This window comes from Perognathus longimembris, chromosome 6 (assembly GCF_023159225.1).
Source record: "Perognathus longimembris pacificus isolate PPM17 chromosome 6, ASM2315922v1, whole genome shotgun sequence".
Lineage (NCBI taxonomy): Eukaryota > Metazoa > Chordata > Mammalia > Rodentia > Heteromyidae > Perognathus > Perognathus longimembris.
The window spans coordinates 19,835,772-19,855,120 of NC_063166.1; positions in this window are offsets into that span (position 1 = coordinate 19,835,772).

Consider the following 19,349-nt stretch of genomic DNA (forward strand, 5'->3'; position numbering starts at 1 on the left):
TGCTATGATTGACTTTCCTCTACAGGGAAGCATGGAACGACCAAAATCCACTGAGGAACTGCTCCTCTACCTGTGTCTGTTCTTGGTTTTGCTTTTGGTAATTGTTGCTATCAGATGTGTTTTACAGGAAAATATGGGACGACAAGTGGCTTCTGCTGAGAAACTCCCCCTAAACCTGATCTTAGAACATTTTAAAGATTTTGAGAAGAGAGCAAAGTTATCTGGTGATTGTGTCTTCCCTGGAAAACTGACTACTTTCTGCCAGCTGGTATGGCCCACCCTCGGTACTGGGTGGCCCCCAGAAGGCACCTTTAATCTCTCACTTGTTTATGAATCCCAGGCAATGATTGTCAGCGACCGAGAATATCTGGACCAGGTTCCCTACATCGTAGCATGGCGCTATTTAATAGAGGAACCTCCAGAGTGGCTGAACCCCCTTTTGCCTCCCGAGAATACCTCCACCGTTTTGGCTTTGAAATCACGGCCGCCGCTGCTTCCTAAACAGCTGAAGGGCATGCTGCCTCTCCCGCCGGAGGAGGAGGAGGATATCTTGCTCACACCCCACTCAACCCCCCCGCGCGTCCGCCATAGGGTGCCCATTGACCTCTCCCTCAGGGAGTCAGATCAAGTCCTCTTGAGTCCATCCCATACGCGCTCTGGCTCTTCATATGGGGAGGCTGGGGGAAGGGACAGGAGAGAGACTCGCCCCTCAGCCCACCAAAGTAGGGATCCCCTTCCTCCCCCTGCTGCACTCCCACTTAGACAGGTGGGACCCCCTGAAGAGGGCCAGGCTCACCCTTATGAGGTTCATGTCCCCTTTGCTTCTAATGATCTATTAAATTGGAAACAACAGAACCCTCCCTTCTCAAAGAAGCCTCAGGCACTAACCTCTTTGTTAGAAACTCTCTTTATGACTCATCGACCCACCTGGGCCGATATCCAGCAACTCCTGGACATCCTCTTCACCACTGAGGAGAAAGACAGGATTCTCCGGGAAGCCAAGAAGCTGGTCCCAGGAAACAACGGCAGGCCATCGGAAGACCCCCTTGAGATAGAGGAAGCCCTGCCCTCCCGGAATCCGGACTGGAACCCGAATTCATCAGCAGGTAGGGAGCGGCTAAAGGTTTATCGCCAGACTATTCTGGGTGGTCTCCGGGCTGCTGGAAAGCGCCCTATGAACTTGTCTAAAGTAGGGGAAGTAAGACAGGGAATGGATGAGTCCCCAGCAGCCTATTTAGAAAGGCTTCTTGATGCTTAACGAAGAAGCTGCTAGAGGAGATAATTCCCAGGTTTGGACTCCCAGTGGCCATAGGCTCGGACAATGGCCCTGCTTTCATCTCTCAGGTAACCCAGCTTTTGGGTAAGTCATTGGGGATTAATTGGAAATTACATTGTGCCTATCATCCCCAAAGTTCAGGTCAGGTAGAGAGGATGAATAGAACTCTAAAGGAGACCTTAACCAAATTGACCCTTGAGACTGGCGAAAACTGGACGGCCCTCCTACCATTTGCCCTTCTGCGGGTACGCTGTACACCATACTTTAAGGGCATCACACCTTATGAGATAATGTTCGGGAGGCCTCCTCCCTTATGCCCTAAGCTTGGTTCTGAAGCCATAGCTGAATTGTCTAACCAACATTTGTTACAGTCCTTACAGGCCCTGCAGAGAATCCAAAATGAACTTTATTCCCAGATCAAGGCCGCTCATGAGAAGCTGCCTAAAGATGCCCCAGCCTTACACCCTTTTGTGCCAGGACAGGTGGTGTGGGTAAGGCGACATAAGACTGAGTCCTTGGAGCCTCGCTGGAAAGGCCCCTACACTGTAGTCCTGACCACTCCGACTGCTGTCAAGGTAGATGGCCTAAAGACCTGGATCCACGCTTCCCACGTCAAAGCAGCTAACCTGACCAAGGAGGACAAGTGGAAGGTGGTGCAATCTGGTGATGACCCACTAAAATGGACATTTGTAAAACATTTGAACTAGTAATGTTCTTGTGACTTTGATAAAGAGTAAGAATGGACGAGTTTAAGATGGAACTTGGAGTTTGAGCATTACCAAATTTTTGGAGGTTTATTACATTGTCAAAAGAGGAACTGAGGAAAAGACTTTAAAATCAAAAATGCATTTCCAGTCTGTCTATAGGCATTTTTGTAACAGTTTTCAACAGACCCACACAGGACAGGTGATTCCTTAGCAAGTTCCAGGTAAGAGCATACTTAAAAACTATTTCTGTGTGGACCACCTTGTTGCTTTAATTGGAGTAAAGTGGCCTCTTATATGACTCACTGATCTGAAATCTGCGGTTCAAAGCCAGCCCGGGCAGAGAAAGGTCCCTGTGAGAGTCTTCGTCTCTACTCAGCCAGCAGAGTGCTGGGAACAGAGCTGTGAGTTGCTTTGAGGCTCAAAGTGGTAGAGTGCTAGTCTTGAGCTGGAGAGCTGAGGGACAGCACTCAAGCCCTGAGTCCAAGTCCAGTGACGGACCAAGAGAAATGCCAAAGGTGCATTTACCTCTGAGTGGAAAAGTCACTCCTGGGACAAATGGAGCATCCAGAGGCAGCAAGCCACTGCTTGGATGGCAGAGACAGTGTCAGATCTCAGAGTCACCTGTGTTTGGCCTATCAAAAGTTAACTGGAGCCGGGAGGTCCTAAAAGAATGGTTTATAAGCATGCCTTTCTAAATGCCCATGTCTTTCTACTGGGCAGGAACTTGCCAGTCATCTGTGATAGTGGGTAGTAAATCTAAGATACTGGGGAGACATTCTTCCTGTGGTAACCTTCCCACTCCTCTAAGTTAACTGGAGTTGAGAAAAACATGCGTGGCAGGCTACAGAGTCACTCCCAGGAAATGCTTGGAGTGGGAGGTGTATCCAAGTGTATTAGGGTGTCCAGATGAACTAGGGTGCGACCTCAGAGGAGGTATGCCAGTTACCTAGGTAACTGGATGGAGACTTAAAACAGGTGAGAACACCTGTAGCTGTCCTGGGGGTGGACCTCATAGATAACCAGGTTCTTTCTGGGTACAAGCCTAAGAACAGCAGTAACATCAGACTGGCTCTTGTATCATGCTTGCTCTCCCCAAAAACCTGTGGATGGAACCATGTTACAGTCCAGGCAAAAAGCTCTTAGAGAAATCAATGATTTGATTTTCATGTACAAGAAAAAAACGGGGGAATGTAGTGGGGAGGCCAGATCTGCCCAGTGCCATCAATAGCTGTGGAGGGACTTCAGGTTGACTCCAGCTCAGATTAGAGCAGAAGCCAACTCCATCTCCACTAAGCCCTCCCCCACCCTATTCAGGGAAGCTCCCTTTACTATGTAGATTGACTACCTGAGGCCTGGGAGCTTCAAGGGAACCTGTGTCCTCCTCTTTATTATGATAAGTTATGTAGATTAACCACCTGAGGCTTGGGAGCTTCAAGGAAACCAGCTATGAATAGGCATATCCGCCTGCATCATGTGAGCCCCGCCAAATCCATGCGTCAATTCTAACTAGAATGATAGGTTAGTTCAAATGAATATTATGAGACAGACTGTAACTCTATTGGCCACCTGCGTGCGGCCTAGCATGCTCTGTAAGTGTTGTATCTTCATTGGTCACCTGCGTGTGACAAGTTTGTCTGTGATGTTTGCCTTATAACCAGGCTGGAAGGCCACACGGGGGCGGTCCCAGCTCCCGAGTCTGGGCCGCCCAGGTGTGTACAAGCCCAGCTCCCGAGTCTGGGCTCCACACGTGGTTGGCAGTTTCGGCTCCCGAGTCCGGGCTGCGACCAAGGCCTGTCGGTTCACTTTTTGTTCACTTTTTACTTCCCCAATAAAACTGTCTTTTTGTCACCTTGTAAAAAAAAAAAAAAAAAAAAAAAAAAAAAAAAAAAAAAAGAAAGTGATTTCTTTACCCCAACTACTATGCTAATGTTCTAAACCTCTGAGTGAACCAACTTAAGTCAAGTAAGTGTAGACTTCTAAAAGGGTGATCCAGCCAGACACTGGTGGTTCATGCCTATAATCCTACTCAGGAGACTGAGATCTGGAAATCACAATTCAAAGCCAGCCTGCATAAGAAAGTCTGTGAGACTTTTATTGCCAATTAACCACCAGAAAACTAGATGTGGCACTGTGGTTCAAAGTTATAGAGCATTACACTAGTCTTGAGCAAAAGATCTCAGGGACAGTCCCCAGGCCCCGAGTTCAAGCCCCCAAAATGGCAAAAAATTAAAAAAAAAAATGACCCATTGTCAGCCATTGAGGAGTTCAGGCATGGATAATGTGCCTGTCAAGAAGTTAGTCATTGATGCCATATATCCATAGGATAGTTTTAAGCTGAATAGAAGCTAATCACTTGTAGATAAGGTTGGAGACCTATCTTATCCTAATTGTACATCTAGTTATCAAGATAAAAAGGGTGTCAGTGCCCTGAGCAAGCTGCTTCTACAATGAGCACACTGAAAGTGAAGAAGCAGGCCAAAAAGTGCACTCAAAATGAGAAGTAGACGTATCTTCTCTGGCTCCCAGTTGTATAGACTTAGTGACCTCAATTTACCATCTGAAGACTCATGGGTTGTCTCCTAAGCAAGTATAAAATACCTATCTATTTCTGAAAAAGGAAATGTTGAAAGTCTGCCAAATATGACCTAAGACTTCCTTATATATGATGTTGTCACTATTATAATTAGTTAAAAAAAAAGAAACTTAAAGATACTGAAGTGCATCAAATATTTAATAAGAATTGAGAAATATAAGAATGTTTCTTACTAGTAAATCCAGGCCTTGTAAAATCAGTCTGTTTTACTAGGATTGGCCATATTTTACAACAAGAAAGCATAGAAATCTCAAATAGCTATCACTAAGATAGAGATCTAGAGTCAAAATATTTGGAAATGGTAGATTAAACAAGAGTACCTTGGTTTCCTCATAGTAAGAAGTGTCAGTCTTTAATGGACCCAATACCAAATATGAATCTTGAAGAGCTTAATTTTGTAATATGAAATGCATCTTAAAATCATGTAGAGGGGAGGAAAGATTGAGAAAGTGAGTTTCAACTTCCATAATTACCCTCCCACCTACCCACTTACACACTCCTACGGGATATCTGACAATGTCCAGAGTCATTTTGAATCACTTCAGTGGGCAGAAGTCATTGTTATTTGGTGGTAGGAAGATAAACATCCTACAATACAGAGAGTTCTAACTGCACAGAATCATCTAACCCATGATGTCAAGAAATCCTACTAGGTTCATATGGAATTACCACTCAGGAACACTAAGTTTTGTGTGGATGTCAGATTTTGTAATTGTAAAGAACAATCTAGACATCAAGTTTTCAGATAATCCACCAACTTGCCCTTTATTCTAGTAAGGATACATACTTTAGTAACTACAGTGTTTCCCCCAAAAGGAAAGATTAGTTTCTAAATTAGGTGCAAAATATATATGTATGTATGTATGTATGTATGTATGTAGAGTATGTATGTGTATGTATGCTCTTGTTGCTGTTAAGACTTGGCTTTGAACTGAGGATACTGTACTTGATAAGCAGGCACATATGTTATATATCTAGTTGTTTCTGTTGTTGTTTTCTTTGGTTCTGGGGCCCGAACTCTTGACCTACTAACTGAGCTTTTGTGCTTAAGAATAGAGCTCTATGACTTGAGCTCCACTGTCAGCATTTTTTTTGTCTTTCTCTGTTTTTATTTTTATTTTTCAATTTTTTTTCCAAATTTTTATTATCAAACTGATGTACAGAGAGGTTACAGTTTCATACGTTAGGCATTGGATACATTTCTCGTACTGTTTGTTACCTTGTCCCTCATATCCCCCCTCCCTCCTCCCCCTTTCCCTTTCCCCCCATGCAGTGTTCAGTTCACTTACACCAAACAGTTTTGCAAGTATTGCTTTTGTAGTTGTTTGTCTTTTTTTACCCTGTGTCTCTCAATTTTGGTATTCCCTTTCAATTGTTTTTGTAGTTAATTGGAGCTAAGAGTCTCCTGGACTTCATGGCTGTGAACCTCAATCTTTAGATCTAATCCTCCTGAGTAACAAGGATTACAGTTACGAGTCATTGGTATCTATATTTACAGTTTTTAATAAACATTATTTAAATATGAAGATAAATACTTGATTAAAACAAAGTTTTTGTCAAGTGTCCGTGGCTCATGCCTAAAATCCTAGCTACTCAGGAGGCTGAGATCTGAGGATGGTGGTTCAAAGCCCACCCAGGCAGGAAAGTCTATGAGATTCTTATCTCTAATTAACCACTCAAACCCTTGAGGTAGCTTTATAGCTCAAAGTGATAGAGCACTAGCCTTGAGCAAAGGAGTTCAAGTATAGCACCCAGGCTCTGAGTTCAAGCCTCACAACTACCAAAGAATTAAATAATAAAATAAACTGAATCCATTAGACAAAAATAATAAAAACCTAAGAATTAAAAATTGAATAAATTTAGGAAAATAGGATCAGAACCAAAATTTTCTGTAAGCTGTATGTATATGGATATCACTAACTGTGAGATATAGCAATACTGTAATATTGTAGCATGATTATTTAGCCATTCTCTGACTTGCCAGTCTAGAAAATTCCTGCTTGGATATGGACATTACCCTAAAAGTTTAAAGACAAATGAGCCATTATTACATGAAAACAGAAAAATCCTGTGACCACCTTGAGTTTCTATCCTTCTTCCAATATCACATTACACAGCGAAACTAAGGAACCAAGATACATTTACACAGAAGGCCAGGAATGCTTAGACTGACATACATAAGTGTCATAGTTAGAAGTGTAAGAGCTCCTTTGATTATCAGTCACAGTTCTTTCCATAATTACATTATCTTAGTATGAAATTCCTAACAGAAGAGGGATCTAAATGGAGAAAACTTCTAGGAAGCTGTTAATCTCTGGATCCCAACATTATAAAGGGTAAACAAATGTCAAACAAGATTATTTATCACTCTCACTTCTTTCTTTCTTTTCTACTTCTTTTTTTGTTATTGTTGTTCCTATTGGAATTACATGATTGGCAGGAAAAACAGAGCAAGTGAGGTAATAGGTCTATTCACAGAATACGCCTCAGAACTGTAGTGGAAATCCCCTAACACTATAGTTTAGAAGGGCAAAGGTATCTAGCTCAGGCTTAAACAATTTGCTGCATACAGCTTTTGTTTGCTAACTTGAAAGGATGAGAGTATCACTTGACTTTTTATGTCTCCGGTGGGTGGGTAGGCTCAGTCTCATGAGATCAGGGAAGGAAATCCCCATGTTTTATTTTAACTAACCAGGTTTCCTTACATATTTTTAAACATCGAGCTATTTATAAAGGGTTGTGCACACGTGCATATGCATATATATTCACTCTATGTGGCAAATGTATCATTTTCTCAGTGCTTTCAAAGTGTTGAAATGTACTGATAGATGTGCTATGTCACTTGCTTTCTGACCCTGTTCAGTATGACTCAACATTCTGATGACTCTCATAGAAATAAAGTTATCATAAATTAAATAAATTATCATCACACTAAGGATCTGGCAAATAGTTATAAATTAGACTTTGTCACAAAGGACTCAAGTTACACAGCTAGGAAGTGATGCTGTGGGTATTTGAACCTAAGTTGGTCTGACCTAGTTTCACGTTCTAAGCCAGGAGACTCACCTGGGTTTGCCTTCTATTGTTCCCATCTTCGCCTTACCCATTTTCACAAATTACCGCTTTCAACCTCAGTTACTCCATTAATACCAAAAAAATATATATACAATGATGGCTACAGAGACCTTAAGAATAAAAAACAGATAATGTTCATGTTATCACCAAAATAGAGTGTGTCTTTAATAACTGTTCATTTCTCATTCTTTACAATGCTACCCTACCACAAGAGAGAAGTTGACATGTAAGACAGTAAGAATTTGGTACCCCATTCTTGGCTCTGCTTTCAAAACTCCTGAGGAACTTCTAAAAAGAACTACTTTCCTAGGAGCAGGTATGTTCAGGAATTCTCGAATGTCAGTAGTAGCCTATTAATTTGCATGGGATTATGCAGCTGTATCCAGGCTAAGATAATTCCTTGACCCAGGCATTTAAGAACACCTTACTATTCTGTGTGCATTTTCTTCTTCAACTGTAATACATATTAAAGAATACTAATTCAATTCCTGTGGATGATCTGTGACTATAATCCTAGCTAATAAAGAGGTTAAGATCTAAAATTCAATCATAGTACAGAGGCCGACCAGGCTGACAAATCTGTAATTATTCAGCAAAAAAAACAACAGCAACAAAAACACAACAGTGGAGGCATGGCTCAAGTAGTAAAAGCTGGGAGTGAAAAGGCCTAGTGAGATCATGAAGGACTGACAATCAGTCAAGCAATCAATCATCATTAAGACCTAATTCAGAGACTCATCCCTTGGATCAATTGTTCCAAACATCCATTTTCTTTAAATGCTTATCAGGTGATGTTAATATGCAGCCTGTATTGACATTTTTAGTACAGTACAGCCAAACTACATTATTTTCCTTGATGTCAAGGAAGGCATGTTTTACAGCCAAATATGGAATACCTATCCAATTGTAAAGTCTGAGTAGGTGTACAATAATTACATATAGTCATTGCAAGAATACCTTTGTTTAATCTAAGGATAACAACAAAAATGAGAGATGCAATATGCATCTATGAACTATGCAGTTAGCATTCATTAACTTCACCAAAAGGAATTCTAGTTTTTTAATTGCCTTCTTTTAAATTGATTTCTGTCAACTGTTCTAGGAAGTGATCTTATGTTTTCTGAACATCATTGCTCAGAAAAACTATGCTATTTGAAAACATGTGGAAAATACATTTGTGAGTTTAAGAAGTATAACTCTTGGTCCAGCTATAATGGTAAAGGTCTGTAATCTCTGCACTCAGAAAATAGACTGCAGAAAAAGGAACATTAGAAGTTTAAGGGCTGCTTGGGTACATGGTGAGATCTTGTTGCAGAAAATATAATTTTCCAAGTGTCTACATTTACAAGTTTAGTCAAATACATTTCAATGTTCAATAATAAAGGAGAATAAAATGACAATATCTGCATCTTTTTAACCTCAAACAGAAACAATCATATGTATTCTTTATTGCTGAGCATTGTTTTTTATGATGTTGTTATCATGTATACCACTCACTTGTTTACATATACACACTTGCATATCCTGGACTACCCTGGAAAATGTTCTGTAAAAATAGAAATAGACTTACAATAAAATTATAAATTAAGATAAGTTCAAAAATATAGTGTATATTGAATGCCTTTGTAAATCCCTGTCAATACTTTTAATACAAAATTCTTAAACAATGCACTCTACTACGAACTTTTGGTCCAAACTGATAAAATGAAATAGCTATACAAGGTGAAGTTTTCAGTAAAATAAACAGATAAATAGGTAAGATAAATAGATATGGAACCTTTACTTCATAGGATAGAATGACATTTGTTTAACTGAATTTCTTCCCATGGCTGTAGCATGGACAGAGGCAGCAATATTGATGACCATATGTTTAAAACTGAGTTATAAGAAGGGTAGCCTTGATCATTGCTACACTTCTTCCAAGAGCTAAACAGCAGGATTTTGAGTATGCACAAAGAATGTATATGCTCATAAATTACATTAGCCAGTGGGGGAAAATAAGAAATAGATTTAGGAAAATCATCACTTATTTAACATTCCATCGGTGAACCAACATGTTGTTAACTAACTCCACCATGTCGCTCAAGTCTGATGGGTTTGTGTGCTGATAGATTGATTATAGTCACAAATCTTCTGGGAAAACATTGAGTGAGAAGATGGAAAAGCTGAAAATAGTAAAATATGTAGATTATGTAGTATTAAACTATCTCCAGAATTAAAGGTTGGAAATACAAATAGATTTCACTGAAGCTAGCATACTAATGTAAGATTTATGCCTCGAATAGTCACCTGCAATTAAGTATATGGTACAAATATCATAGGATTATATGTTTCAGTTGTTAGAAATATAAAAACAAGGCATTAGTGATTGGTTTGTCATACATTTAATAATAGTTGGTGTGCTGGAATGTAAATTGAAGGGAAAAAATCCTTGGATTAGTAGAGAGAAAACTAAAGTGAATGAATACCATTCTGATTTTTATGTAAGTCTATGGTTTAGTTTTATTCATAGATTGTACAGATATTCCCTCATGAAGACGAACATAGGTTTTTGAAAATGGCAATTGGCTTTTAGTGTTGTGGTTGGCAACTAATAGATTAACAAGTTATTGGTATGAATTCCATTCAATTTCTCTTATCACCTAGGAAACAGGCATGCTCTCACTTTCTACTGATTGACAAACTGTCCTAGGAATGTAGACATATACCAGTGCCAATGCTTGCTTTCATTTATATATAATAACAATCTAACCATGATGTTTGAACGTTCCCATCAGATACATTGAATATCTTCACCAATTATCATTAGCACTCTGGGTGTTTTTATAGTTTTGTGTTTATACAATAGTGTTGATTTAAACTACATGAACTTGTCATATTTGTAGTACCAAAATGATAAATATTAAATTACACTGTTTCTCATGGTTTGATCTACTACTAATTTACTTACAGATGAGTGAAGGAGAACAGAAAATTTTATAGCAAGTAGACAAAAGAAAAGAGAAGTGTGTGTGTGTGTGTGTGTGAACCGCGCACATAAGCAAGAAACCAGATAATGCCCCTGTTCTGATGAATATTACCCATATAAAGAGAAAACACACAGTAAAGTAGCACATACATCATTGCAGATAAATACTATGAAAAGAAAATTATTCTGTAACTTAAACAGACTTTGGGTGTGTACTCGAGGTGGAAGAGAAAACTGTTTTGGACAAGGCAGCCAAAGAAGGGCCCATCAAAGTATGAAAATGGAAGTGCAGTTTGGGAGGGGGGAGTGGAGAGAGAGAGAGAGAGAGAGAGAGAGAGAGAGAGAGAGAGAGAGAATTGTTTTACCATCAAAGTCCTGAGGAAGGTGAAAAGGGAAGGCGCTTGGCTGGTTTGAGGAGGAGTAAAGAATTGTATAATATGTAGCAACTTCAATCTGATTACCTTCATTTGTGATCATTCAAGATGTATACTGAAAATAGATGCCATATTCCATTGTGTTGGATATATGGTCATCCATCCATCCATTGCTCAGCTGGGAGTTGTTTACAGATGATAAATAAATTTAGACTATTTGCATAGAAATGTTCATATGAAGATAGATGTTTAGTGTACATGGACAAATACATGGGCTGAGAATTACCAGAGCATATGGCAACCATAATCTAAGCTTCACTTCATAAAAATATACAGAAATTATTCCCCAAAGTCATAGCATCGTTTTCAGTCCTACAACAATATAAGGAACTCTAGTAAGTCTATATGCATCCCCTTTCCTTCTACCTTCTTTAATTATCTTTGCCATTTTAATTTTCATTTCTCAAGGGACTCATGATACACAGAACCTTCTGATCTAGTTATCTGTTATCATTCTCACATTCCTGGTTAAGAAAATGTATTCAAATCATGTACCAATTTCATTATTTAAGCTTCTTATTACCTTCAGATTTAAGTATTAGTATTATTTCTGTACTCTACATCCCAGGCTCTTATCAGATATTTCTTATCAGAAAATTCTCCTCATTTTGGGCTTTTCATTCCCTTAACTGTGAATTTTTATGTTTGGTGATCTTTTCCTTCATGGATTATTTGTTGTTATAATAAGGAAATCTTGGCCTAATTTATCTGTATTTAATCCACTGCAATGATTGTAAGACTTGTAATACATACAGTGAGTGAAAATTGGAGCAGTAGCTAGAAAGGAACTTTGTAAGTAGAGTTTAATGTTCTGTTGTATGTAGGTAGACAAAACTGGACTCAGTGTTTTGTGTTTCTTTAAATTAAAATGGTACAAATTGAGACAAATCAGAGGAGCAAAAATCCAGTAAAACCTCAAATCCGTGGGTTAAAAGCTGTAAGCATGGAAAATGGTTATTTAAGATGAAAATGACAGGGTACCAAGGGCAAGTAAGGATAAACGTCTATGTCTCAGCATTTGGGCCAGAGAAATTGTTTATCTTGGGGGAAAAAAAATGAAAAGAGGTGGGAAAAGAATGTCGATTTGACCTTAAACTCAGCATCTTGTCTGATTGAATCTTTTTTCCGTGGATTGAGCAAGAGAGAATTAGGGAGCAAGGGTGGGGGCGCCTTTTCCTTAAGCAGAACCTCAGCGAGTCTCTCATTTTCTAGTATCGCTTCAAGTCTGTGTGAAACACAGCCTGTTTATAAAGTGGGCTGTGTGGCTTTGAGACATTCTCCACACTCCTGGCATTCTTTGTGCCCAGAATTGCAGAAAGTAGACAGTGAATCAGAGCCAGAGATTATATACACAGAGATGGAAGGGTCAAGTTTTAAAAAAAAACAAAACAACAAAACTTCTCAGATGGCCAGTTCTCTTAATGATTAAACATCCTTTATGCTTTCAAAGAGAAAGAAGAGAGTAGGATAAGTAGTGATGGAATGCCTTGGTTGTCAGAGGTCCTATGTAGGGTTTGATTTCTAGGACTAGATTAGGTGCTACTGGATGACATTTTGGCTTTCCAGGAGCTGTCTTGAATCTTCTCTTCAGAGCCAGACATGAGAGAGATCAATAGTATGTACCTAACTCAGTTACTGAGCCTTCAAAGAAGAAACTGAGGAGCCTAATAGCTATGCCCTTATGAATGCATAAGATGATGCTAGGTGAAATGAACTCCATGTTATGGAAACGACTGTTATATCACTGTTGTAATTACTTTCAACATGCCATGTGAAACCGTAGCTTCTATTGTTGATGATCCTCTTGTATCCCCTTCCTGTGGTTGTACCCGCACTATCACTGTATCTTATCTGAGTACATTGGAATCTGTATATACTGGTATTAGAACTAGGGAAGTGAAAGGGAATATCAAAATTGAGAGACAAAGGATAAAAGGACAGATGACTACAAAAGCAATACTTGCAAAACCATTTGGTGTAAACCAACTGAACAACTCATGGGGGGAGAGGGAAAGGGGGAGGGTGAGGCAAGAATGAGGGAGGAGGTAACAGTACAAGAAATGTATCCAAGGCCTAACATATGAAACTGTAACCGCTCTGTACATCACTTTGACAATAAATAAGAAAAAAAAAAAAGAAGAAACTGAAGCCTTCACTGTGGATAGGCTTAGAAAATATTAAACTTTGTCAGTGGCGTTAAGTCTTTGGTAGATTTGTTTATTGGCATGATTCTTGTAGTTTCTTTCTAGATAAAAGTTATTCAACATTTGCCAAAAAGGGCTAAAAAAATGAGTTCAATATAATTTTCTAAGTATCCAATTAAACACTTCAGAATGTGATAGGAAAACTTCTTCTGACCTAGTGAAATTCTAAGGAATACTTTTACTTCTCATATCAGTATGTTATGTATATTTCTGTCTTGCCAGTTGGTAAATCATAAACTATGGTTTTTAAAAATTCCTAAATTTCCTCTTATTTATTGTTAGGAATGATAAAAAATTTCTATTACTTTGTAAAGGTCAATCATTAAAAAAAAACAAAACACAAAAACTTACCACTGATTCATACCTGAATCAATATTCAACAAGCCCTGGTCAATCAATCATGCTCATAGGACTTCATATAAATAATGCAGTATTTGTGATCATTGGATAGAAAGTAATTCTTTTTTTTTTTTTTTTTTTTTGGCCAGTCCTGGGCCTTGGACTCAGGGCCTGAGCACTGTCCCTGGCTTCTTCCTGCTCAAGGCTAGCACTCTGCCACTTGAGCCACAGCGCCGCTTCTGGCCGTTTTCTGTATATGTGGTGCTGGGGAATCGAACCTAGGGCCTCGTGTATCCGAGGCAGGCACTCTTGCCACTAGGCTATATCCCCAGCCCCCTGATAGAAAGTAATTCTAAATTTCTCATATTAGTCTCCTTGATCTCTCTGGCCTTATTGATTTGTATTGGGTATAAAGTAGAATCCAGTTCAGCTTGATGGCATGTTGCCAGTTCACTGTTGTTACATGTGTTTCTAATCGAGTTTGGATTACAATTACTGAGCATTACTTTTTTCAATAATTAATTTTTATATATGAGCATGTGTTAAATACTTTGACTGTATTACATATTTTCTCATCTTCATGACCTGGACAATAAATTGATGTAAATTTTACACATGGAGTCTTAGGAAAATTTAATTTGCCAATGCTTGCAACATGAATTATGGAAAGTAAACATGCTTTGAACCCCAGGATTCTTGTGGATATATTCTCATTCACTAGCTGATTTGGGCAAGGCAGGTTACAGAAAGAAATTACAAGAAACACACTTAACAAAATTGTCCTATTACATCCTTATTTTGAGAATATCATTCCCTGAGATTGTGATGATAGAGCATAAGGGACAGGAGACCACACCTGCTATTACATCTGAGTTAAGACAATATACTCTTAGAACTACTTGCTCCAAACTGTGCAAAAAATTTACAACTTTTGTGCTAATAATTGTCATTAGAAGCAACACTTTGGAGAAAACAACTAGCATCTTATGCAACCTTAAATACTGTTTCTGTCACCACCGAACCCCTGTGGACAGGAGGAAAGTCACAACACAAAAGAAAGGCCTTCATGGAAATATCCAGTTAACTATTTTCAGATAACACACTCCAACAAATATGCAATGAAAAGAGCCTAGAAATTCAGGGAAAGCAAACTAAGGTCTATAGATTTGGAGATATAGAAACTGACTATTGGAGTTAAAGAGAAGTCTATGCATTTATTTATAACTATGATTACCTAGTTTTTACCCAGTTTGTTCATAGCTGTCAATGTTGCCTACACTAAATCATTTAAATGTTAGCTATTACTATTATTTGATTATTATGTGATTTTTGAAAGAATATGGTACTATGCAAATCTATGTCAAATTTGACTTGTATGTACATTAAAATATTTGATTCAGATTAGAGAACTTTCTGTGACAGAAAGTTCCTGAGATGTTATTCCTTGCAGGAGAGATTTAGGTTGTTTTCCCATCCCTGGCAGACTCACAACCTCTGTTATTAAGTACATTGTCTTCTCTATCATTCCCTCTCTGAGTCAGAATTTGAATGCTTGTCTAATCTAAGCGATTATTGTAATGAAATTAAAAAGAAAGCTGTTCTTTCAGATTCTCTCTCTGTTTCTCCCTCTGTCTTGGTCTCTCTCTCTTTCATCCTTGTTCTTTAACCATACTTCAAAGTAATAAATCATTGGCAAATAAGCAATTGGTATTTGTGATTCATATGAATTCGTATTGTCAAGTAGCATTGTAACATTCAAACATAGAACATATTTTCCCATTCCATTTATTTTTTTTTCCTTCCTGAATTCCAAAAAGAGCCTTGACTTTTGAATCTCTGCTTTGGAGAGAAACAACGACTCCAAAAATATGCTAACCATCCACCCTCTTGTTTGCATTCTATTCAGTGGGTTACATAAATATGCAAGATCCACAGAGAGAGTGTAAAATGAAGTGCTTGACATTCTCCCCTGTGCTCCCAGCATTTCTTCTGGGACCAGACCTAAGCTGCTAAACCACACTCTCTCCACACTCAATTACCATGAACTACTACAGCCCTGAGAGGATAATATTGGCAAAAGGGCCGCGTTAAACCCTTTGTAAAGTGCCTGGTTGTGACAGGGTACATCATGGAAAAGGTATGCGGGCACTGAATGTATTGAAGAGCTTTATTGCAAAAGAGTTGGAAGGGAGAAGTCTCTACATTATTCTCCAAAAAGATTCCTAAGCAGTCACAAAAAAATAAACAATAGCATTTCATATTTTTGAATGCCTTCTTCACTTACACAGGAAATTCAAGAATTCTTGTGAGACCTTTGCATTTCCTGTAGTTTGTAAAAATTACCACACACACACACACACACACACACACACCAATTTCCAAATCTTCAACTGTCTTCTCTCCTCTTTAGCTATCACTAATTGGTCCTCTCACCAACATTACCGGAAGCTTTCTGCTTACTCTTCTCAGTTCCCCCATAAATTGAGTATCGCTCCATCGCTCCTCACATCCTAGCATCCCTGCTGCTAGGTAATATAAATTATTAGTATTGAAGCCCATATTTCCCAAAGTGCATTCCAACATAAAAGATTTCATGGCAATGCAGTCTTTTTCATAGAGAGAGATCAGGATTCCTTTTCAAATGTGTTTAGAAACATTGTGGGTGAACAACAAAATTAACAAATTTGCTTATGTAGGTTTTCTCAGAGCCTTTGGTGAGCTTGTGAATTTACAAAGCTCCAAGAAAGCAATATAAACATTTTCTTTTCCTTTCCTTCCAAAAACCTTTGGCAGGGCATTTTCTTAGGTCAGTCAAGCAGTATTCTTGAAAAGTTCAGTTGGAACATTCATTAGTAGAAACTTTTAGTCTCTGCTCAAAAATGGGCCATGACTCATCGCACACTTCTAATTGAATTGGTGATGATTAGACAGGTAACCAAAGGGTATGTTTGTCTGGTTTGGATTTCATTTTCCCCTTAGCTGGAAGTGCTTTTTTTGCAATCTTTCAATAGGCTGGATCCTATACAATTGAGTTTAACAATAGATAATTCCCTGATAGCTTGAAAGTTAATAAAGGAATAGCTTAGAACTTGCATTAAGCACAGGTAAAAGTAACATGATCACCTCTTGATGGGGGCTAAGTTTGCACTGATGGTGAGGACTCTATTTTTGAGAAGCCGGGCTATGAGTAACACAGAGGGAAAATAGAAGGACCTTCTAGTATGGGTAATATTGCCCTGCTCTGGCAGCAAAGAAAAGACATGGAAGGTCTGCCCACATAGTTTTGGAAACTCTGTTAGGTAGTCAAGAACACTCCTCTTTCTTCATCTCACCCTCAAGCAACTCCAGATCCAAAATAGGGACACATGAATGCAAGTTGTTAATATTTAGCCAACCATCACCAATAGACTAAGTACCCCAAATCACTTAACTATTTATCTTTCTAAGTATACTCTAAAAAGCCAACTTAACACATTATTTCATTAAAGAGATTTCCTTGACCATTTTGACTGAATCCACAGGGTGTTTTATTATCAGAGAAAAGAACAAATGAGGGAGTAATGACTTCAATACATAACCGTGAACATGTTTTTCAGGCAGGTTCAAGCTCATCATGCCAGTATGAGGGATTTTTGTCAGTTATCTTAGTGCAACTGCTGGTCTGTGTGGGGAACATGATGAGGCCTGGGATAGCTACTAGAATGAAAGAGCTCAAGAAACACAAATGCATATTGACAGATGACAGACACTAATGACTTCAGTGAGCGCAGTTCAATGCTAGTGGATATGAGTGAAAACACCCTCCTTAAATAATGTGCAAAGGTTTTAGAGGGACTGTCAGGTGTGCAGAAATGGATGAATTGTGATGCGTCATTTATGACAGGTTATTTTTGGTCCCATGCACAGTGATATTCGGTGGTTTGACTGTTTTAATCATGGTTTAAAGTACTGTGTGCCCATCATTCTACACACACATATATTGGAAGTTACTTATCTATTCCTGTGGTCTTTCTTCATTTAACTTGCTTTTTCTCCATCCAAGTTTATGTAAATGATTAGTGCCAAAACAGTGTGTGGTGTGACATTCATGCAGGTTTTATATAATATGTGTTTGTGGAACACAAATTGCCTTCTCTTTTTCAATAACTATCTTGACATGTCTTTATACACACAGGAAGATTATTCCCAATTCCTTTCCATGAGCTTGTCACTCTTGGGCCATAAGTTTAGCTGTGTTTAATGATAATAATTTCACCTAAAGTCTAGAAAGTTACTACACAGTTTGCAAACCATTTACATCAAAACATTTGCTTTCATCATTTTTCATCAGTTCTTTATGAAAAGCATGATCCATGCTAGAAGAAGCACTGAGTTCCCCCAAAATACAATATTATTGGTGCTCCTATGTCTCCCATCTATCTCTGAGATAGTTCTGTAATTTATGGAAATCATTGTGCTGATAGCCTTATACAGAAGAGCAGACTTAATTTCTTCTTTCCTTAAATTGACCTCTAAATAGGTGATGGAAGATCTATTCTGACCTTTGTGTGTCCAGACTTGAAGATAGTCTTAAATCAAACATAGTCTTGGCCACCATTTCTCTTCTGTTTCAAAGTCATTGTGCAATCATGGAAAGACTCATACAAGAGTCCAAAACCTGTTGGCAGGGGGCTCATGCTTTCAAAGAGAAAACAAATGCTTCCCTCTGCTTCCCCTGTAGCTGTCATTACTAGGATTCTGTTGTTCTTCCTCCTTGATTATAGCCTTTAAAAATCCAAGTTAAGGTAGGCACCAGTGGATCACACCTGTCATCCTAGCTACCTAGGAGGCTGAAATCTCAGGATGGTGGTTCAAAGCCAGTATGGGCAGGAAAGTCCTTGAGACTCTTTATCTCCATAAACTATTCAAAACAGCCAGAAATGGTGCTATGGCTCAAGTGGTAGAGTGCTAGCCTTAAGTAAAAGAAGCTCAGAGATGGCACCCAGGCCCAGAGTTCAAGCCATAGCACTGGTGAAAAATAAAATAAAATATTAAGAGTCAAGATGGGAAGAAATCAAACCTGATTTCTTGAATTCAGAGAATTTATGACATTTCATTCATACACATAGACATCTATCTATCTATACGTGTGTATAAGTATTTATATATATGCACACATATTTATAATATTTTACTATGCTGAGATATCTTGCAGGTCCAATAAAGCCACAAGCTTGTAGTTCTTTGGCTTGGAGTTCTTTAAAGCATGATTAAAATATTAATTCCACCAAATAGCATTGTTCATGGGACCACTTATAACCTGCCAAAAGTGATGCACTATGATTCATCCAATTTTGCATTTGAACTGGTGAAAATGATGGTAGGTGTGTATGAATTGAGGGAGGGGAACATGAATAATGAACTGATTTTAGCCTTTTATTATTTTCCAGTCTCGATCATTTAAACCAATCTAACAAAATGTTGTCTAGCAGTTGTCTTTAAGTGGTTTTTCTTAGTTAATAGCTAATAATGATTTGTAATTAGCAAATAATTTGAATGTAAATAGATTCTTCTACACAGTCTACCAATGCTTGAAAACAATTTGTTCTCTTAAATAGCCTAGAAATTACCTGTGCTGTCTTGATGATACTGTTAATTTGTTTGGCCAAAAAAAAAAAAAAAAAAGGAAAAAATCCATAGAAGTAAAAAAATTAGGAGGGGTGGGGGCTTCAACTCTACCTGCTTTCCTTACCTAAATCATAATACAGTTTGAA